This window comes from Canis aureus, chromosome 3, assembly GCF_053574225.1.
Source record: "Canis aureus isolate CA01 chromosome 3, VMU_Caureus_v.1.0, whole genome shotgun sequence".
Lineage (NCBI taxonomy): Eukaryota > Metazoa > Chordata > Mammalia > Carnivora > Canidae > Canis > Canis aureus.
The window spans coordinates 51,784,771-51,807,625 of NC_135613.1; the positions used below are offsets into that span (position 1 = coordinate 51,784,771).

General features: G+C 40.4%; 2 long non-coding RNA genes across 8 annotated transcripts in view; one reads left to right on the forward strand and one right to left on the reverse strand.

Moving 5' to 3' along the window:
* The first annotated feature begins 287 nt into the window (after window positions 1–287).
* On the forward strand, window positions 288–21,356 carry LOC144310893 (uncharacterized). The gene is made up of 5 exons (XR_013376551.1): window positions 288–333; window positions 7,732–8,140; window positions 16,114–16,357; window positions 17,315–19,977; window positions 20,804–21,356. It is a non-coding gene; the product is annotated as an uncharacterized LOC144310893 (long non-coding RNA).
* Window positions 11,323–22,855, reverse strand: part of LOC144310891 (uncharacterized) — an 89,264-nt gene continuing 77,731 nt past the window's right edge. For 6 of the 7 annotated variants that reach the window (XR_013376521.1, XR_013376522.1, XR_013376518.1 and 3 more), the window contains 5 exons: window positions 19,666–20,124; window positions 19,189–19,400; window positions 17,383–17,724; window positions 16,221–16,290; window positions 11,323–11,819 (listed from right to left, as the gene is read on the reverse strand). This is a non-coding gene — a long non-coding RNA (uncharacterized LOC144310891). The remainder of the gene's footprint in view (window positions 11,820–16,220; window positions 16,291–17,382; window positions 17,725–19,188; window positions 19,401–19,665; window positions 20,125–22,855) is intronic. The other variant, XR_013376520.1, reaches the window with a different exon arrangement.

Genomic DNA, 22,855 nt, shown 5'->3' on the forward strand with positions numbered 1-22,855 from the left:
GGCATCACTTTACTTAGCAAGGAATGAAATGCATGGTTTGTTTGGACAGAAGAACCTCACTCTAACCTACTCAGTTGGAAGTAATGATGATTTAGGCAATATTCAAGGGGATTCCAATAAAAATATTTCACAACAGTGTAGTAGTTATCCTTAGCTTCACTTTCTTGTGTTTTTATTATCCATTTTAAACCACAGTCCAGAAGCATATGATCCTCCTTCTGACATCATCAAAAAGGCAAAAGTAACCTAATGTCACATCACAAAGCCTACATCATTCACCTTACTTCCCCTCATCACATAGACATTTTATCAGCTCATTTCATTGCAAGAAGGGTAAGTATAAGACATTTTGAGAGAGAAAGACCACATTCACATAACTTTTATTATGGTGTACTGATATAATTGTTCTATTTTATTTAGTTATTTTGTTAATATCTTTCTGTGTGTAATTTATACATTAAACCTTATAGATATATATGTATAGGAACAAGCATATCACATACAGAGTTTGGTGCGTCTGAGGTTTCAGGCATGCACTGGGGGTCTTAGAACATAGCTCCTTCAGATAAGGTGGAAAGGAAACTGTTTCTGAAAATCAAGACTAACTAAACAAAAAGAGACTTAATTGGGATGAAGGACAACTGTTTGGTAGTTCATCCCTGGGACCTATCTCCTTAGCTTTATTTACTTTCTAGTTTCCTAATTTATGACTCTTGATTCTAAGGCTTAAAGATGTAGGAGTCTTTATTTTTTTAAGATTTGTTTATTTCAGAGAGAGAGAGAGTGTGTGAGTAAGAGCAGGAGCAGAGGGAGAGGGAAAGAATCTTAAGCACTCTGTGCTAAGCACAGAGCCCAATGTGGGGCTTGATCTCACCACCCCGAGATCATGACCTGAGCCAAAATCAAGAGTTGGATGATTAACTAACTAAGCCAGCCAGGTGCCAAAGATGTATAACTCTTGACTGGAGGTGAAGCTAGGAGTCAAGCCTGCCTGGTTCCAAGGAAGCAGTCACATTTTATGTGAATATGAATTGGACGAATCTGAAGTAGTGTGTACAAAATATTATTTAGCATGTTTTATGCCAAAATAAAGTATATAGATCTCAATTTTTTTAAGTTGGAAACTGCAAAATTTTACAGATTGACAGGATTCAACAGTAAGTTTTTAATTTCATCGCCACATTGTACTATAATTTGTCTGGTTAAAAAAAAAAAATCAAAAAAAAAAATCACTCAGGGGCACCTGGGTGGCTCAGTTGGTCAAGTGGCAGACTCTTGGTTTCAGCTCAGGTCATGATCTCTGAGTCCTGAGATTGAGCCCTGCATCTGGCTCTGTGCTCAAAGTCTGCTTTTCTCCCTCTCCATCTCCCTCTGTTCCTCCCCCACTCATGTATGCTCTCTCTCTCTAAAATAAATAAATAAATAAATATTTTTAAAAATTACAATACTTATGATTTTTGTCAGTATTTCATGAAGCAGTATGACAATTAACATGTACAGGTGGGTACTCCTGAGCAATTTCGGTAAGCCTTATGTTGGTCTTAATATGTTTCTTCATTGTAATTTATTATTAAATGTGCATTCTTTTTTTTAAAAGATTTTATTTATTTATTCATGAGAGACAGAGAGAGAGGCAGAGACACAGGCAGAGGGAGAAGCAGGCTCCCTGAGGGATGCCCAATACAAGACTCGATCTCAGCACCCCAAGATCATGACCTGAGCGAAAGGCAGATATCAACCGCTGAACCACCCGGGTGCCCCTTAATATGCATTCTTATTAGTAATGCAGTCCTGACAAAATAACTCCTTTAACAATGTCGTCCAAATGTTCACTACACTATGGGGCTGGAGCTGCAGCTGAAAATTGCACCTGGAAATCACCAAGTTCGAGAAACATGTTGGATGTGATAAAAACACTATAAAGTAGGTCAAACTACGAAAATGTGCTGTGCTGTTAATTTTGGAGAGAGTACTAGAGAACATTAGAGACACTGCTGAGGAAATAAAAAGTGGTCTTAAAGCAAAAATATGTAATAACACTTGAAAGAGTATATGGTCTCCAAATTAAATTTGCTCTCCACTCCCCTTTTACATTTGTTCCTAAGGGAAAATTAGTCTTGAATAATGGTAGGTTTTCAGGAATGCATCTCTTGCACAAAGTTCAACCAGCCTGCATTTTTCATTGAAAGCATCTGACAACATTCTGCCTTCTTGTCCAGTTTTATGAAAAAGTCCTGTGGTTTATCAGCAAAATGGAATTTCCATGAAGAAGAAGACTAATGTAGCTTCAGAACTTAATATTATATTTGCCTGGAAAATAATAGTGTATAATAAATATTTGGTGAGTAAGTAAATGAATAAGCGTACAATTCCAGATAATTTAGCACCAACACCAATCCCAAAAATTTCACTCTAAACCTAAATCCCTTCAGATTGCATACTCATTCCTGAGAAAGATATTAATACTTCTTGGTTCAGAGAATTGACAATTTATCCCTAATTTTCCCTGCCAAGTAACCAGTAATTAAACCGGTGTACAATCCTTTAGTAACCCAAATAAAGAAATCAGTCTTTGGCACAAAACTCTTTCAAAGGCATCAAAGTCTGCCCCCTGTGGGTTTTTTAATATATACGTGGCTTTGTTTTGATGCTTTCCATCTATATTGAGAGTAAATGTAAAAAAGAGCTTTTTTTTAAAGAAAGATTTATTTGTTTTAGAGCTAGAGAGAACAAGCACAAGTGAGAGGGGCAGAGGGAGGAGAGAGAATCTCCAACAGCTTCCAGGCTGAGCGTAGAGCATAGAGTGTAGAGCCTGATGCGGGGCTTGACACTGAGATCGAGACCTGAGCTGAAGCCAAGAGTCGGAAGCTCAACCTAGTGCACCACTCAGGTGCCCCAAGAAATACCTTTTTGATACTCTGCACCATGTTCACCATAACTGATGATGAGTTGTTAGTTTTATGACACAGTCCTCTTTATGAGAACCCCCACAATCAATTCTTGCCTGGTGCTAGTATCAACAACAAATAGATTCTCCTAAAAGTTGATTTACTTTCATCTCTTTGAAACAATAAATTATGTAATTGATGGTGTTTCTTTTTGTACCTGTATGTATGGGCATGTTACATGTTAGAAAGCTGTGAATCTAAATTTGTGCACCAATATAACAAAGAGTATAGCGCAATTTCCGGCCATAGTTTTTGTTCCCCCTCTTCCCTTGTCTTCTCTTGCTTTCTCTTTCAATTTAACTTGGGTTTTCTTCAGCTCTCCTAAGCCCCTTTGGAGCAAGGCAAGGTCTCAAATAATGTCAAAATAAATAATGTCAAAATCTATCAAAGCCATTCGTTTTTTCTTTAACCCTTTGAAGGTGCAAATTAAGGCATGGAACTCCTTTTAGTAAAGGAGACAAGCATGCTTTCTTTTTTCACAAACCATGATGTGGTTTGTTTTTTGGGGTTTTTTTGTTTGTTTTTTTAGCTAGATGATATTTTGTTAAATACCCATTAACTAACTTTGGTTATAGGTGGCTCTAATTTATCTGGTATGAAATCTAAACTCACTGGTCTGTAGTTTCCCCTGGGATGATTTTGGGGGTGGGGAGCAAGTTGAGGGTGGAGCATAGATCACATTACTCATCTCTCCAGCTCACAGGCTATGTCAATAATCCCACAGTTTTCCAGTGACCTCTCATGGAGGTGCCATCTGGTCTTTACGTGCTATATTTATATCTGGCTTGACAGTTTCACTCTGTGTGTTTTTCAGTAATTGATCCAATAACTCTGATCTATTTGGTAATTTGCTAGCAAAGTCTAAGGCATGGAGTATGCAGACTCTAAACTCAGACATGTGTTCCTATCTCAAACCTATCACTTGCCAATGGTGTGACATTGGGCAAATACGTAACCTTTCTGTGCCTCAGTCTGCTCATCTGTAAGATGGGATTAATAGAAGGAAGTTGGGGGGATTAAAGGAAGCAATGTATGTAAAATACTTGGCGTGGTGTCTAGTGAATGGCTAGTAGTCACTAAAAATGTTGTTTTGTTGGTGGCGGTGCTACTGTAGTTCATCTGAGTTCTACATTTGCACAACATCCACTTAACTGGCTCCCTGAGCCTCTCACTGACCTTGCCTTTTTAGTGGATATAAAGAGTCTATTATTTTTAGCCTTGGAGTCCCTTACCAATACTCTCTTAAATTCTTTTTTTTTTTTTTTTTTAGGCATGTCTAATTTCTAGTGTATGCCTTCCTGTTTTCCTCACTTAGCCTGTCTTTCCATTTTTGAAAAATGGCAGGAGAAAAACCTATTTTATTTTGCCAGTTGACCATGAAGAGTTGTATGTGTGCTTTTGTTGTTTTCTTTAAAGTGCCAGGTCTTTTGGTTCCTTGGCATGCATTTATCCTGGACTTTGAGCAAGCTATTCTAAAATAGTCACCAGGCTGTCTTAGCTTTTAAACTCTTCCTTTCAGTTTTTCCCCTAACAAATGTTCCCACTCGGCCATTAAGCTCTTTTCATGAATAATAACATGAGGCATTTCTTTGGTTTTCCTTCTCCCTCTGGAAAGTGAAAATTGCCCTGACAACTGCTCACTAGTGTTTTCCCCTCAATTCCTTCCTGCAAGATTCCCAGTCATATCTTGAGGCCAAGTTCCACACATTTCCTTCCATTTGGATTATTCTACAAAGCTGCCTTCTTAACTTTATATCTACCTGTCTCTTCATCCATCTTTCTGCCGGGCTCCTTGGATCCCTCTATAGCCGTGTCCTTTATGCAATCAGCAAGTATTTGACTATTGTGAATAATGCTGCAATAAACATGGGAATGCTTATGTGTCTTTAGTAACCTGTTTTCATTTCCCTTAGATATATATCCAGAAGTGGGATTCCTAGATTGTATGGGATTTTATTTTTAATCTGTCTGAGGAAGCTCCAGACTGTTCCCCACTACAGCATTATTCACAATAGCTAAGATGTGGAAACGGATGGGTAAGTGGATAAAGTCCATGAATAGATGAGTGGATAAAGAAGATGTGGGGTGTATAGACATTTAATAGAATATTATTCAGCCATGAGAAAAAAGAACATACTGCCATTAGCAACAACATGCTAATGGACTGGACTTTGGGGACATTCTACTATGTGAAATAAATCATATCGACAAAGATAAGTGCTATACGATATCTCTTATATGTGGAATTGAACAACAAACAAACAAACCTAAATTGTAATAGGAGAACATAAAATGGTGATTACCAGGGGCGGTGGGGTAGGGGAATGGGGGAGATGGATACATCCGTGTCACTGTGTATGGTCCCCAATTTACCATTTTTTTCACTTAGGATTTTTCAACTTTCTGATGATGAGAAAGTGATACACATTCAGTAGAAACCGAACTCTGAATTTTGATCTTTTCTGGGGCTAGCAATAAATGGTACGACTCTCTGTCATCAAGCGGGGTGGCGAGCCACAGCTCCCAGTCAGCCCCGCCATCATGAAGTAAGCCACCAATAGACTGACAACCATTCTGCACACATTCAGTCATTCCGAGTTTCACTTTCAGTAGAGTATTCGATACATTACCCAAGGTAGTTAACACTTTGTTATGGAAATAGGCTTTGTGTTAGATGATTTTGCCCAAGTGCAGGCAACTGTAAGTGATCTGAGCACGTTTAAGGGAGATGAGGCTAAGCTATGATGTCTGGTAGGTTAGGTGTAGGAGGTGCATTGTCAGCCTATGATATTTTCTATTTATGATTGGGTTTATCAAGATGTAACCCCATTGTAAATCAAGAAAAATCTGTAGTAGATAAATAAATCCTGGAGACCTAATACATAGTACAGTGATTATACACAACAAAACTTTATTATAATCATCAAACTTAAGAAACTAGATTATACTTGTTCCATGTACCAGAAGAAAGGACAATTATGACCTGACAAAAATGTTAAGTATGTTGCTACGGCACTCACCTTGCAATGTAAGAGTACCAAATCAGTATGTTGTATGCCTTAAACTTACATACTGTTGTATGTCAAATGGAGCAATAAAAAAACCGAAACAAACAAGTATTTGAGTAGCCCTTGCAGTTTGTCACGTTCTCTGCTAAGTGAAGGGAATTCCCCTTTATACAAAATACCATTCCTGTCCTCAAGGAATTCACATTCTGGAAAGGACTAATGTTATGACAGGGTGAGTACAGGTACCATGGATGCATTTAGCATAAGATGCCTCACTTGGTTATATTGGCTTAGGGAAGCCTTCCTTAAGGGGATAATTTTTCAGCTGAGATAAAGAAAAAAAAGGACTTATTACAAATGTTATCCCACAGTAGTGGCTATCTGGAGCAAAGAGACAATGGAAGCAGAGTCATGTTTCCGTAGATTGAATGATAATGAAACAGAGAAAGCACACTAGCCAACTCTTTCCAAAAACTTGGCTATGCAAGATTGGAAAGAAATAGGATGGGTTAGGGAAAGTATAGAAAATGACTGATACAAACAAAATATGTGGATGCATCAAGAAGGGACTGCCAGTCTGGATATGATTATCTGAGGAATACAGATAATGTGATACAACTATTAGAATTGTATGTAGTGAGTTGTATGAAGAGGAGGTGATGGCTGGGGGTGTGAGTGACTGCAAAGAATTAAAGCTGGGGTCATCAGAACAGCCGAACCCACTTGACCATTGGATAGACTGTCAACAGGGAAGCTGAACCCATTCAGGCAGCCCTGGGGGTGGGGCAGAGGTCCGTAAGCTCGGCACTAAAGATTTCAGTACTTGAGGAAGAGACCTATTTAAATGAATACACTCAAGAAATATAGACAGCAGTGGCACCTGGGTGGCTCAGTGATTGAGTATCTGCCTTTGGCTCAGGTCATGATCCTGGGGTCCTGGGGTCAAGTCCCACATCAGACTCCCTGCAGGGAGCCTCCCACTCCCTCTGCCTATGCCTATGCCTCTCTCTCTGGGTCTCTCATGAATAAATACATAAAATCTTAAACAGAAAAAAGGAATATAGACAGCAGTATAATAGCCTGGGCTCCAAAGTCCAAGAAACAGTTTAACATCCAGACTTGTCCCTTACTGTGTGAGACTGAACTGTTCACCTTACTGCTCCCTATGCCTCCTTGTCCTCATCTGTGAATGGGGGATAATCATAATGCTGCTGTTCTCTTACAATCGTTGGATTATTGTGTGAAAATTAATGGCACATGGTAAACACTCAGTCAAGATGCCAAGACCCTAAGACAATAGATATCAGCTTCCAAAGCGAGGAGCCTGAGGGAGTGTAAATTATCAGAGAAAATATCCAACATAAACACAAAAACACAAAAACTAGAACCAATTTATGCTTCTTAGACCCCTTACCTACATGGAGGGAATAAAATGAAAATACCAGTTGTTGGCTATGAGGAGAGATATCTATTAAAGGAGGTTTTTCCCTGGAGAAAGTCATGTTTGATGTCCTCTCCTGAAAGAGGGGTGGAAGAGAACAATGGAACTCTCTGGAGAATTCCCTCTGTGAATCCTGTTATATGAGAGAAAATACTAGGGTCTTGCTTCCTTCTAAGAAGTCCCAAAGGCTAACTAGTCAAAGGAGAGATTCCTCCTGCACTCTTGGAGTCAGGAAGAGTGACAACTGGGTTGGCATTTCCCATGGACCAGATGTGGTCCCACCAAAGAAAGACTGGTTGTGATGTTATATTAGGTCCTCCCCTCCTTTTATTAGATGACAGGGACAAAGGTCACCAAAAGTAAAGAGAGCCACAGCCACTCGACATGAATCTTGAAGAAACAGAGTTTTATTTGAAGTTGAAGAATTCATTTGGTTCTGGAAGCTGCTCTGAGGAGTAAGAAACAAGCCCGGGCTTTGACCCTGAGATACCTAGAATGGGAGTGGGCTGTGGTTCTCTATGAGAAGTTGGGATGGCCACAATTCAGTCAAGCACAGAGGAGGAGAAGACATTTGTGAAGACGCTGAGTGTGGAGAGTCTGCTTATCTGGAAGGGGTGACCCTGAGCATACAGACTGGAGGCTGAGTCAGCAGAGAGAAGGTAGCAGATGTCAAGATAAGACAAAGAGGGTGGATTACAGAGACACTTCCATCTCCACTTGGGACAGAGGTGAAGACAGGGCAGGTAAGTCCCACAGACTGCGGATGATTTAACATCTGCTATTCGTTATCGTAGATGAAGTCAAAGGCCTATAAAGTATAATAATGTCAAATGGGAATGGTAATGTAAATTGAAAATAAATATGTGGCAAAGAATAATAATGTAATCGTCCTTCTAGTACACGTTCACACCCATTTGATTTGCCTAGGCTGTAAGTCTGGTGTGTAGATAGCTGCCCTCTCAACATGTATCTGCATATCCATTCGGTATCTTCATATAACTTAGCAGTAGACACAGAGTTCTTCCTCCCTGACTTCCCTCAGTCCCCACAACTCTCATTTCCAGTGAGGTGTCCTCTGCTCTCCTTTCCAAGAATCCCTGTTTGGGTTTGCAACTATATTTCCTGTTATGGCTTTCCCTCCCCTGCCATGACTGGTGGGGGCGGAGGGGTGGGTCACATCACTCCATGTGAGTTCCGAAGGCAAGAACATTAATCCATTGCCTCCTTCTCCACCCAAGCACAGGTTTGCTTTTGGAGCCTTGCCCTGATGTCAGGGGGAGCAGATGGGGAGTGAGTATCTGTGGCTTTTTACAATAAGATGCTACCCAGACCTCACCCCATTTCCCAGCACCCTCCAGGACTCCGGCACAAATGGCTCTGTAGAAACCAGTGCTAGGATTTGTCATTCCCTGAAATTAAAACCAAGTCACAGGCAAGATGTGCTTATTGGTTGATGATGTGCCATTTGCTTCAGGAAATTTCATTTTATATGTTTATGCACTTTATATGTATTTTACTGATATGTGTTTGTTATGTATTTCACTTGGCAACTTCCCAAATATCCTCATGCCCCATGTCTCAAGCACAGTGGTAAAAAATACACAGCCTTTGGTATGTGTTTTCTCAACATGATGGCTATGTGACCTCAGACCATGGAGGGAATATCTCTGCACCTCATTTTCCTCATCTGAAAAAGGGTAATAGTCCAATCATCTCTGTCATAGGATTGCCTGAGATTCTCTATGTAAAATTCTGAACCCAATGACTAATATTAAGTAGAATGTTTGTTATTAATAATCATGGTACTATTACTTATAACTCCATAAGGGCTATATGAAGGCAAGGCAGCCTCAAGAACTTGAGAGGCTGATGCCATGAATTTGCTCTAAAGAGGCCAAATTCAGTATTTTTTTCGTTGTGTTATGATTGACTCACACTTCAGTATTTAGTGTGAAGTAATGTTGAGTGTGCACTCTCTCTCTCCATTCATGTATCTAGTATCTATCTGTATCATCCATCCATCATCTATCATGTATCTATTCACTAATCATCCATCCATCCATCCATCCATCCATCCATCCATCCATCTTACATATAGGTTTTTTAAATCATACAATGATTGAATGATATTTTTTTATAGCATTAACGGCTTGCTTGTGTGTTAGCAAACCTGAGTCAAGTCTGACTGATCTTTACCTCATGTTTTTTCCAAGATTATTTTTTTAAAGATTTTCCTTATTTATTTGAGAGAATGAGAGGGTGTGCACAAGCAGAAGGAGGGGCAGAGGGAGAGGGAGAAGCAGATTCCCCGCTGAACAGGGAGCCCAATGTGGGGCTGGATCCAGGCCCCTGGGATCATGACCTGAGCTGAAGGCTAACACTTAACCCACTGAGCCACCCAGGCACCCCAAGACAGAGTCATTTTTTCTTAAACTCACAATTTTATGAAGCATTGGTGGGGGGAGATCTTTCTCCCTTCAGAGATTAACTTAGGAGAACTCAGGCAACTCAATTTACTTCCTAGTGCTTTAAGTATTTTATCTATAAAACAGAAAGACACTACTTGTCTCCTCCAAAAGGAATGTGAGGGGTTTGTAGTCTGTGCAAGACATAGTGTCATGTTGGCCTCCTGAATAGAGGTCTGCTCATAAATGGAAGGAGACCTCATAGCAAGAACCCGAGCTAAGTGTACAATCTAAACACTCTTTAGTTGAATATCAGGCAACAGCTTGGATTTCTGTGTTTTCTGAGTGTGATTTGAGTAAGGGAGCCTGGCCTGCCACCCACATTTTTGGCAAGCAGTGAGGTTTACAACCATCCTCTGTGGGCTCCTGTGTACAAGCACTTTGAAGGACATCTGCAAGAAGCCAAAAGTGACATCACCACTGCTGTTATCAGATGAAATGAGATCCATACTTAATGGCTCTGAGTTTGGGCTGCCTGGCCAAGGAATCATGAAGGAGTACGCCTTGCAACAAGTAGGTGCTCAGTAAGTATTTGTGGATATGCCCTGCTGACCTTGGAAATCAGCGAAGTTTCAGAACTTTCCATTCATTCTATAGATAGCTCTGTTATTCCCTCGGTGACTAATGAGTCTGGCTCCCACTTTTCACCACCTTCTGCAATAGCCACCATTCATGAAGGCTCGAGTGTTCCTCTGCCAGACACACTTCATTTGGCAGAAGTGATTTTATGAGCTCATAAGGTCATTTCGGGAAATGACAGATGAATTTAATCTGATATCTCTTGCTTAGACTGGATGCCAAGGACACTTATCCCACCTTGTCCTTGAGGTACATTTAAATGTTTCACTCTTTTTATTTGGAAGATTGTTCTTTTCCATATCAATTTGTAGCAAAGTTATGCACTTTCTCTGGGGGTGACCACCCTCCCATATTCGGCCATCTACCATCTCCATGATGAATGCTCACATCCATATATCCAGGCCAAAACCCTGCTATTCTTTATGAGTTTTTATCAGAACTATCTTCACAAAAATGAAGATCATGGCTATATGCTACTTGTGTTACAACTTAGTATTTTTCTTTAAGTTGATTTACTCTTTATATATCTCTATTTATCTTATCTATCTATATCAATCTATTATCTATCTATCTATCTATCTATCTATCTATCTATCTATCTGACTATCTATAGCTTTATACCTCTTCCATAAGTACAAAACCCAGTATTACTTATCATAACTACTTAGCAACTACTTGGAAGTCCATGAGGCACCAGGTGATCACCAAATCCTGTGGATTTATCTCAAAAACAACTCAGATTTGGTGTTATTTCTCTTCCCTCACCACCAAAGGGCTGGATTTTGCAACAACGTCCTTCTTTTTCTCTTTCACTTAATTCCCTAGCTGTATCAAACTCCTTGTACCATATTTTACTATTCTAGGGTTCACTTTTTCCCCCATTGTAGTATCTCTGAAGTCAGCAAGCTTATTTCAACTGATGATGAATCACATGGTCATGGACAGCATTTGTTCTTCCTAGCATGTGCACAACAATGGAGATTTTTACAATCAATCACATCTTAAATTTGTAGAAGTATGGTTGCATGTTCCCACCTTTGCCTCTTTCATGCTTTCTTGTTTTTTTGAAGCTCAGCTCAGGAACTCCCCTTGCAGGAGGTGTTCTCAGATCGCTCTCTCCTCCAGCTGGTTCAGGCATATCCTACCTGGGTTCCCATGACATTTGGCCATATCTTGATTATTACATTTCCACCTTTTATTATAAATATCTATGGAGGGATCTTTGTCCCCCACCAGCCTGCCCTCTGTGCAGATAATGACTGTATTTTACTCAGTAGAAGCATCACAGTCAACTGATCAGGAGCACAGACCAGCTCCCCAAGAGACAAGCTAAGACCTTGTATAGCTTGTTAATTTCTTTGTGCTTCTGCTTCTTCGTCTGAAAAAGGAGGACACGATTATGTTACTTACTCCATACGGTTGTTAGGGAATTAAGTTAGTTAATCCATGCAGAGAGCTTGTAATGTCTAGCACATAATCATCACTATATAAGCATTTGCTTTTAGTACCTACTATTCTCTTTCTATCTGTAATTCCAGCATAAAACTAAGGCAGAAAGAAAGAACTAAAATTAAGCATATTTCTCATGCTTTGTTCTACGAAGATAAAACCTACTTTCTGGCTGAAAAGCTCCCCTCCCCGTGGCATTGGTGGCACCCGGAAGTGTCCAAATAAAATCAATCTTTTTTTCAAGAACAACAGATCAAAACATGATTTTGTCCACTGGACCTCTTCAAGATCATAGACTCATTCTGGGTTCTCAGTGAAAAAATAACTTGAAAGTCACAGTCTTTGCCTTCACAATGGCTTACATTCTGTGAACAAAATTACATTTATCTAAGATTTAGATAAACAAAAGTAAATATCAGAGTGGATAAAGGAAAGCCACATTTGTTTGCCAGCTGATGTCATCTGAAATCATGTTTGTCTCCTGTGTGTTTTCAAAGAGGCTGCATGGGGCTAATTAGAAAAAGAAAAAAGAGGGAAAAAGATAAATATTCTGGAGACATCTGGCTCATGTCACCTTTTCCTTTAAAAATTGAATTATTTACCAATCATCATCTGAACCTTGTTGGCTGGTACAGAGATGGGACATTTCTTTCATTTATCATGAGCCAATAAGCTTTAGGAGAAAAAAGTGAGTAAAAGACATGGAAGATTTACAACAAAGACCACCTTTTTATTTAATTTTGAAAAGGAATATATAGTCCTAGTCACCAAATGCTAAAACAATGTACATTTAGTCTATATTCACTACCAGTAAGTAAGAAAGGGACACAGAAAACATGTCTCTCTTATGCTCACTTCAGATATTGGGGCTAAGTCACTGTTTGAGTGTGACATGGTATTTTCTGATTTCTGGGAATACCTCAACATTTTAGCATTTGATCCTTTCTCTGAGGATGCATGAATTCAGGTTGAGGATTATATATGGCCTTCAAACTAGAATTTTCCTTGGTAAATCTCATCCAGGCAGTTATTTAAGTACATCTTTCAATACCCTAAGTTTAAGAACTCTTAAATATCTAGTTGTGAAAGGTAAGGAAGCACAGTGTCAGCATATGATGGGCATTCAGTAGTATTTGCGGTTGCTTTACAGACTTGGAACTCAAGAGTATAGAGCACATACCTAAATCCTATCCATGGCTGGGGACAGAGGGTAGACTGTGGAGACAGAACTATCTGCTTAGAACGGATTCTATTGGCATTACTTATTGTTCATAAAAAGTCAGGAAACCCCTCTAGTCATTGTTTCACCATAGGGAAAATTGTGTGATTTGGAGAATTTTAATGCAGTAACAGGAAAAAAAAAAAAGATAAAAACAACCAAAACACAGGATTTGTTATTTCCCACATGTTCTCCAACCTCTAGACAGATAATCTCCAAGAATAAGGAATATATCCAAGCATATACTGATGTATTTTACAAATGAAGTTTGGAGAGACTCCATCTTTTTGTACTAGAACATTGAGTTAGTCTTATTTATCCTGGGTACTGGGCAGCCAGTTCCTATCTTTATACCATTGGATGTGGTGTCCTGGGAATATAACTTGAACTGGATTCAGGTTTTCTTTTTCCCTCTCATTTGTTATAACAGATATTGTAAACCTTCCCACTTTCCTCCTACCTTGTCTTATTCTTTCTATTGCTCTTATTCTCAGCAGCCAAAATTTCCTCATTTCCCAGATACATTGAAGCTGTCAGAAAGAACATCTTTCATTTGCTGGGATGGCCTGCATGTAAGCCCAGCCTCCATCACTCCTGTAACATGGAGGGATGCTAGCCTGGTGATCTTCGCTACCCAGACCTCTCTGGCTGGGTTCTCTCTGGCTGCTCCTTCTATTTACCAATTTCCAAATGTTTGAAGCCCTGTTTTGTTTTCCTTCTAAGAGCTCTCTTTAGTTTGTCTCAACTACTGACACGACTCTAATTAGCCCCTGAAATGTTTAGGGTTTCGAGATGATCTCCTCTTGATCATCTTTTTCAGACCTTCAAAGTTATACACCCAAATGCCTAACAGGCATCTCCATTTGGAAGATTTTTCCAAATCAGCATTTAGGAACTGAACCCAGGCTACTCTTCCCCTTCATGGTGCCAGGTTCAGTGCTCAAAATCTGAATCTTAAATTTCACCTGTGACTCTTGATTTTTTTCTCATTTCCTTAATCTCCAAGAACTTTGAGTCTAGTATCTAAATACATCTCAGATCTGTTTCCCTCTCTCCATCCTCAATGTAAATACCCTAGTTCAGCAGTATCTTTCACTAGGGTCACTGGCAAAGAAAAACTATTCACCAGACTCTCATTAAAAACTATAAGACAGATTTTATTCAAACTACTGCAGTAGAGGGGGAGACAGACAGAGCTCAACTCCAATCCAGTCAATTCCATAGAAGTGACCAGGCATTTTAAAGGGATAACGAGGGAGAAGGAGAGAACAGGGTTTCAGAGTCATGGAAGTGTAAAATGACAAGAACCAGGTAGAGGGACTGCACAATGTGATTAAGCCCATCGGTGTCCTCTGACTGATGTTTATTGAAGTTAGCCTCCTACTCCTCCGCAGAGATTGGGAGACAAGGGCTCTATCTTTCTTGATGATTATGTTTCAAAGGGATGGCCCCAGGTTCTTGGAAAAGACATTCCAGGGTTGTAGAAGATATATCTCAAAGGAACAGAGAAAGGATTTACAGCTGCAAGTTTTCTAAAGCCAATGTTCTAAGAAAACGGATGTCAGAGGCCTATAGTTGGGTTTTGGCTAGAACAAATGGTAAATTATCTTGGCAGCCATTTAAAAAGATTGGAGGTCATTATCCTAGAGACACAGCCTTGAACTGATAGAAACTACACTAGTATGTGTTCAAGTCTCTTAGTGTGGATGATAGAGCAAAATTGTTTATGCTGTAAGCTGCAGTTTCTATAGGTCAATGTTGAGGACTGGTTGAAAAGAGGGCTCCCTTCTCAGAGCCCGGCTAGACTTTGATCAAGAAGAGAGTCTTTGTCATTATTCTAACACAAGAAATAGTAGGAGTTGGTCTCAAATATGGCTTCCAACATTTCCTTCCATCTCTGTACCTATGTGTTACTCCTCCCAGGAATAGGTGGATTTGACTTTCATCTCCTTGAATCTTGTCTGGAAATTTGTTTTGATTAATAGCGTGCAGCAGAAATTTCTAGCCCTTACATTCTTGTAGAACCCTAGTCACAACTTAGGTAGCCTAACTGTCCCAATTGGAAAGAGAGGCCCAGTCAGTGCCCAGCATTCCATCGATCAGAGCTGAGGCCCGAGACGTGACAGTGAATAACAGGATTTGTTATTTGGATGTCCAACCTCAGCCAACTTCCTGGTTGAATGAGCCTTGTGAAGATCCAGCTCATGGCTTGTGAAGTAGGCGTGGGCCACCTCTGCAAAGCCCTGTCCATATTGTGTAACCATATGCAGATAAATGGTGGTTATTGTTTCAAGCCACTGTTTCACCTCTGGACACACACACAGACACACACACACGCACTCATGTACCTTTGTCATATCTGTCTATTGTGCTTTCCTCACTTTGCCTGAGAAATCCAGAGTGATTGCTGGATAACATTTCATTTTTCCATGATAATGCTTTCTTAGCCAACATTTTTGAAGAACAATTATGAACTTCAATTGTTTAATTCTGGGTATAGTGAGTTTAAACTTTTTGATGATTTTCTTACTCTCAGATCAATATTCCCTACCTTTTCATTTTTAGGTCTACAAATAGCACATTTATCTTCATTATGGACTAGTTCAGTCTGGATGGATGGATAATGTGAAACCATTCTTATAGTTTATGATTCACCTTTCCTAGCACCAACTGTCACAACCACACAGTTGTAATTAAAGAGTATTCATGGAGATATTTTTTTTCCAATTTCCCTGGTGAACCGTGAGACTTTTAAGATTATTCATAAATACATTTTGTATTTCTGTCATATATATTAGGACACACCAAAGAAAGGATTGGAGGTTATAGGCCTGTGTGGGCATAACAGGGAAGAGATGCCCACCTATTCTTTTGTAGAAAAGCACACTTCAGGATTGTGAGGACACATTCAAGCCACAGAGGGGATAAGACCTAACTATATGTCACAAGAAAGTTAGTTCTAATGACTGTCCCTGTATTTTTTTTTCCATATTGTCTTTACCAGTCCACCACAGGACCTGTGAAGACAGATGAACCTTCCTATGGGGGAAACAGTTTCCCAGCCCCTGATGATGTCTCCGTACAGATGAATAACGGGGGAGAACCTCTTACCAGTTGGCCGAGTTCTGCTGGAATTCCAGAAACAACACAGACCAAGGCTTGAGCCAGTTGGTTTCTTTGTCTACAGGGAAAATAGAAACACATGTTTGATAGAAAAGAAAAAAAAAAAAAAAGCAAAACTGAGGATAGTAAGTGAAAGCTGGACAACTGGGTTTTTGGGGGGGTTTTTGGTCTCCATTTCCAATTTTTTTCCCTAAATTCTCCCCTAAAACAAACACATTCCTGTGGAAGCTTCACCATATAAACAGATCCATTCACAGGGATGCTGCTTTGAGGATCAAATCCAAGTTAAGGTCAAGGTTAGGGCTTGCTGCCAGTCTCACCAAGCTTCAGTACTCAAAGAAGTTCTGATTTGATTTGAATTCAGTTTTGTGCCTCTTTTAAAAAAATGCAAAATATGCGGAGCAAATAAAGAAAAGTAAACACCTCAATTACTTCTCTCCCAGCCTCAGTGGCTTCTCTGCTTCCCTTCTTATCTGAACCCTGCCCAGATCAAAAGGCCCAGCTCAAGACCCTCCATGTGGAGTCGTGCATATAATAATTCTCCAAAAATAAATTTTTATTTATTTATATTTTATTTATTTTATATATTTATATGTCAGTGCAGATGGGAAAAAAGTGAGGTCGTATGTAGAGCATGAGACGTGAGGGGAAAGGCCTGGCTCTGTATCACACAGCTTTGCCACTTCCTGAATAAGCCTGAGCAAATCCTTTAATTTCTCAGGGCTCGTTTGTTTAGACAAATGTTGTTCATTATGAGATTTAAAGGAAATGGCAGGTAGAAGTGCCCAGATGCACCTGGGTGGTGTCCAACTCCTGATTTCGGCTCAGGTCATGATCTCAGAATCATGGGATCGAGCCCCACATTGGACTCCATGCTCAACATGGAGTCTGCTTGTCCCTCTCCTGTTCTTTCCCCTGCCCATCTCTACCTCTAAAATAAAAATAAAATCTTATAATAAAAGTACCCAAAGTGTGCCTGAATATCACAGATATTCAGTGTTGGATATGTATTCAATCATTGTAGTCTTTGCATGGCTAGGGAAAAGGAACAGAATCTACATGAGGCATTTCATCAATTTCAGTATCAGTGCTTCCATGGATGTGCTTCCCATTTGAGTGTTTGGAGATGGAGGAACAGCATATGACCCACCATAACCATGTACTGCTGGGGAACCAGGAGGAAGGCTGTTCAGCGAAGAAGACTTCATGTTCACAGAGTGGATTTCCATTAGGACTCAGAGATTCTGTAAAATCAGTAACAACTCCATAGCACCACTGGAATGTGAGGCTCAACATGGCAACAAATATCATACATGTAGGCTTTTTATGAATAGTGTGACAACTCTTGTTGTGAATAGCTTGGTTTCCATTGATCCTTATCATCTTGCCATGGGGGTTGAAGGATGCTAGAGAAAAGGGGTGCAGTTTTTGGACTTCTTATTTATTAGTAGACCCATTTGCTCTTGGTCTCTTTTCCTCCACAAAACTTGTCCTGAAATATAAAAGCCTGGTTTAGTAGGAAGGATTAAGAATTTAAATGCAGAAGGATTTGTGTCCAAATCAGTTAACAGGTATACTGTGGGCAAGTTTATCAACTGCCCTACACCCCCATGCCATATCTCCCATATTGGATATCCATACTCACCGCAGGTGTCACAGAGAGAAGCAAAGGATTAAAAATGAAGTATCTTGAGCTGGGGGCCATTCCTGACTCACTTGAATCTTATATGATTCCTAAAGAAGTGGGAGCCGATGGCCAGGATTCAAGAGCAGGAGGTGGGTGTGGCATTCAATGAGTCACAGAATAGAGCTAGTAACTAGGTCAGTCTTCCTGAGTGAGGAGTATGTGGTTAGAATTAAGTGCAGGGAAAGACAGTGGGGGAATTCACAACTTTGTTTGTATTAACATCAGCCTAATAATCTGCTGACTTGAAGGATTCCTCTCAGAGGTAGAAATAACTCTACTGCTAACATAAATTTCCATGGAGTCATTTGGTTTCTTGCTTGCCACCAAGGAGGGGACCCAGTTGATTACATATTCTCATGCAGTTCGCATGCAAACTGAAAAGCTCTGCTTGGAACCATTCTGGTAAACAGGATACATCTGACATGCTTAAAAAGTCACCCAGATCCTAAGTTTCCCAGCATCTCTTATATATAAAGATGTGCTGTTTGAAGTGGAATCATCGTGACACATAATAGCTAACTTGTTCCCCTCAAAATGAAAACATGTCCGGAGGTGGAGTGAATGTGATTGGCATGCAACTGGATGATGGCCTTACTATTTTATTATTATGTGTGTATTCTTCAACAGGAGTTTAGTGAAGATCCCCCCAAAAGGAGATTTCTTTGGGAGTGAAACAACAATGGGGGGGGGGGATACGATTTGACCACTACTATGTTTTTAAAGGGTCCACAGGGATCCATGTAGAACCATTGAACAAATCCGTTGAACAAATCGAGTAGAGATCATTTGTGTGGTGGATGTGATTCCCAATGTGATTCCCTGAGTTTCTTTATTTCTGGTCTATGTCTATTCCCAGTTTGCATAATTAATCATATGGGAAAAAATAGGAAGGGATTAAATAATCCAACAATCTCTTTCCTCCCACTCCAGCATGACAGGTACTTTTTTGCTTACTCAGTAGCCTGCTTCCCTACCCCACAAACACAACTTTTTCCTCCCTGCTTTTGTTTTGGACTTTGCTTCCCCATGTGGGTAAAAAGGGTTAAAGCCCTCCTTAGATCCACGAGTGAATCACTATTGATGTAAGCTACTCATGGCAGTTCTATCCTTCTTGCCAGTGATTGGGTTAGGCATGGACATGGACATAAAGGCCAAGAGGATTTATTCAAAGAAGCTTATGGTAAAGGTTTTCCTCTCTACTAAATAGAGATGTGTGGGAGAAATGGGTGTCCATTTCTTTAAGGGACACCCTTAACTTGAGTTTGATACCTGGAGGTGCTGCAGCCATCTTGTGATTGTGAGGAACAATTTCCTTGATTGGCTGAATGGGCAGAGAAGAAACATGGGACATAGTTGTGCCATTGAATTAAAATTTCCAAATTGACCTGTCTCTAGACGTGTTGTTATAGGAGAGGATGAAGCCCTCCTGATACTTTTGTTCAGTGTTGGTTATTCATGGCCCAAAGCATCTAAAGTTGCTCCTTAGAAAGAAAAAGGGCAGAAATAGAAATTATTTCATTAAGAAGAGTGAAGTAAAGCTGCAAAAGTGCAGAGTATGGGTTTCTAACACATGTAGGGAGGCAACATCCCTCTGTTCCTTTCTTCCAGGAACCGCTCTTGATTTTGGCGGCAGGGAGGCTATGCCAGGAGTGGTTAACACTGAGGTCTGGCATTGGATACCTTGGGTCTGAATCTTGGTTCTGCCACTTGTTGGCTGCATGTGTGTCTGCGGGCAAGATACTTAACTGTGAAGCAGAGTGTCCTCATCTCTAAGAAGGGGATAATAATACCCCTTGGAGATGTTTTGAGGACTAAATGAGATGATGCATGAAAAGCACTTAGCATAGTGCCTGATATTTGGTAAGATTTCAAGCAATCTGGTGTCATTATCATTTTCATCTGCTTGAAGGACTGAGACTTTATTTTCCAGTTGGCCACATCTCTTTTGCTTTCACCCTTGGCTTCCAATGCTCTGATGTTCTCTTTCTGCTTATTCCTCCAGCCTGGCATGTCTCAGACCAGCCGTTGCCTTTGACTCAGGCTCCACTTCGTTCTCGGGTAATGTTTCCAGTCCTCAGCTGGGATGTCCAGTCCCCAGAAGGACTCCAGTGCCACCCCTTTCTTCCCATGTAGCCACTGCTGATGGACTCTTACACAGGGCTTGTGTGTTCTTCAGGGCAGGGGAGGCGGGGGGTTGATGACAGCCTGAGTAAGGCAAAAGACATTCTGCATGGGTAAGCAGACCCCAGTGAATGACCCTGGACAAATCACATGGCTTATGAAAACAGGCTCTTCAGATAAGAGAAAGCATAATATTACTGACTATGACCCTTTGTGACAGGGCTGCAAACGGACTGGTAATAGGGCGACATCCATGAGAACACCAGAGATGGTACCTGTATGGTGACCTGTAGCGCAGGAAAACGTGGGACCTAACACATCTATAGCAGTGGGAGGACGATCAGGTTGATGGGGAGAAACACCTGCTTCAGGGAGAAAGTACCTAGGTAACAGAACTCTGACTCTCCAGAACCTTCCAGTCTGGGGAGGGAAGGAGGAAGTCCATGAATGAACACATGGGTCGATAAATGAGTCCCATTTTACCGATAAGAAAACTAAGATTGAGCAGTCGACTACCCTTGCTAGTCAAAGGCCACACAGGTAGTGTGCACCAAGCAGACTGATTTGTGGATTACCGCATGTTCTGTACCATCGCGAAGGAAATCTTGTATCTGTTTGGTGTTCTTAAGCTTTTCCAGAGAATCATTTGTTAGAAAAATATGAGTGTACAGAGTTTATCAGCAACCCATAGATATTTGGATTCATAAAATAAAGGAGACTTTCCACCTCCAACCTTGCAACCAATTTGCTGTTTCTACCACAGGTTCTGGTTTGGGGCTGTGGCATGCCCTAACCAGGGGAACGTTTCAACCCCATCAACCACTGTGCTCTGTAAAGGTAGATTAACAAGCAGGCTTGACAAAGTGATGCTGTATATGTTAATATACTCATCAGCGTTTGCCAGAAAGATGCATGACCTATGGAGCTGCTGGCGTTTACTAATATGATTGTCAGACCAGATGACAGCATAATGACATCTCCTGACACTTCTGCTGGAGCAATACCTAGGGACAAGATAATGTGAAATTCATTTGACTACTGCACAAAACGCAGGACACAGGCGTCAGCTCGAAATCCACCCTGCATGTTTCCTTACTTTTCTACCCACTATCGAATCGAACTGCAATGATCCCGTGTTCTCTCACAGTGCCTAAGTACACTCATGAAAGGAAATGTGTCGTACAGTATCTTTTTGCATCAGATCATTTCAAGTAAATGGAGCTGCAAAATGAAATGTTGGAAATGAAGATGATTATATTCATTACGCCTTTGTGTGTAGCCCGTTTCTTGGAAATTTATTCATATGTTATGCTTAATAAACCATAATTTAAAAATCACCTTGCATGCAAATTTCTAAACTGGTACCGTCTACCGTCATCCATTATACTGTTTCTTGTTTTCTTGGCAGAGTTTGGCACTATCCCACACTCTAGGAAAGTCAATGGATGAACAAATACAGTTCTAAAGGTTGATTGATTCCACTGGAGGGAAGAGACATGTACCAAAAGGGACTTTATTTCTGTTTTCCCCAAATAGGAAGAGAGGCTGACATTCAGTATGCCTCTTCCATTCATTTTTTGAGGGAGCAGTGAATACTATGAGAGGTAGGTGTTTATTTATGTCTTCCTGAAAAAGTACAAACAGCTCCTGTAAGAGGAATGACTTCTCGAATAATGGAGTTAGATAGGACCTTACAAATCATGTAATTCAACACTTCTATGGCTGAAAAGTAAGTGGAGTACATACAGTGTAAATGTCATGATGTTTAAATTTAAAAATGAAGCATCCTTAGCTGGCATCCTCCCTTTTAACACTCTGAGAAGGGAGCTCTGTCTACAGCCACTGTCTTCCCGTTGTCCGTTTTCTTATCTATTACTGTCCTGGATGGTAGAAAGTAGGTCATGCAAGGTTTCACCCAACTGGTGGGGTTAGAAAGCATCTTGTAGGATGGTTAAGATTTTGTAAATGAATAAGGACAGACATTTCAATGGTGCAACAGCTTGAGTAATGACACAAGGGCAAGATTAGATGAAGTGTATTTCTGGGACAGCAGCTAGTCTTTTTGTCCCAAAGGAGGTCTCTATACAGAGGGCGTGGGGAGATCTGGGATCTAAAATTGAGGGGAAATTGGGATAAGGTCATAGATGACCCTGAGTGCTTCCCCTGAACGATCCCTAACCCAGATTTATCTACCGAGCAATGAGAAGTCTTTACAAATTTTTGAATATGGAAGAACTTCAGAACATCAGTGTTCCAGAAAGATTAACATAGTGATGCAAGGGTGGAAAAGTTTTTCCTTCTTCCCTTCTAGATTATTTGCTGGGGTAATTAAATTGACTGAGATAGATTAACAAATTAACAGGAGAAAAACAAGTTTAATAACATGTACCTGCCTGTGTAGAGGAAAGACCCAGGAAAGCCATATCCTTAAATACCATCTTCAGCTAAAGCCAAAAGATGTTGGGGGTAGGAAGTCAGGCCTGGGAGGTCACCAGGAAAAGCAGACTAAACAAGGATAAGGATTTGCGCAAGATGAAGTCTTTGCTTTCTGCATTGATAAAAACTTCTAGAGACTGAGTCATCCCCCCTTCTGGTAGAGTGAGGGACACACCCTTACAAATGGAGATTTCTCTTATAAATGTAAATGTCTCCCACAGAAAGACACCTTCTTGGTTTTCACAGCTTCTCTTGTGTCTGCAGTTTCTGAAAAGTAACTAGCTTAAAATCATCAATATGCCACAGAGGCATTATTTTAGGGTGGCAAAATTTGCTACCCCTTCCCCAGCAATGTGGACAATGGCTCAGATCAAGGGAC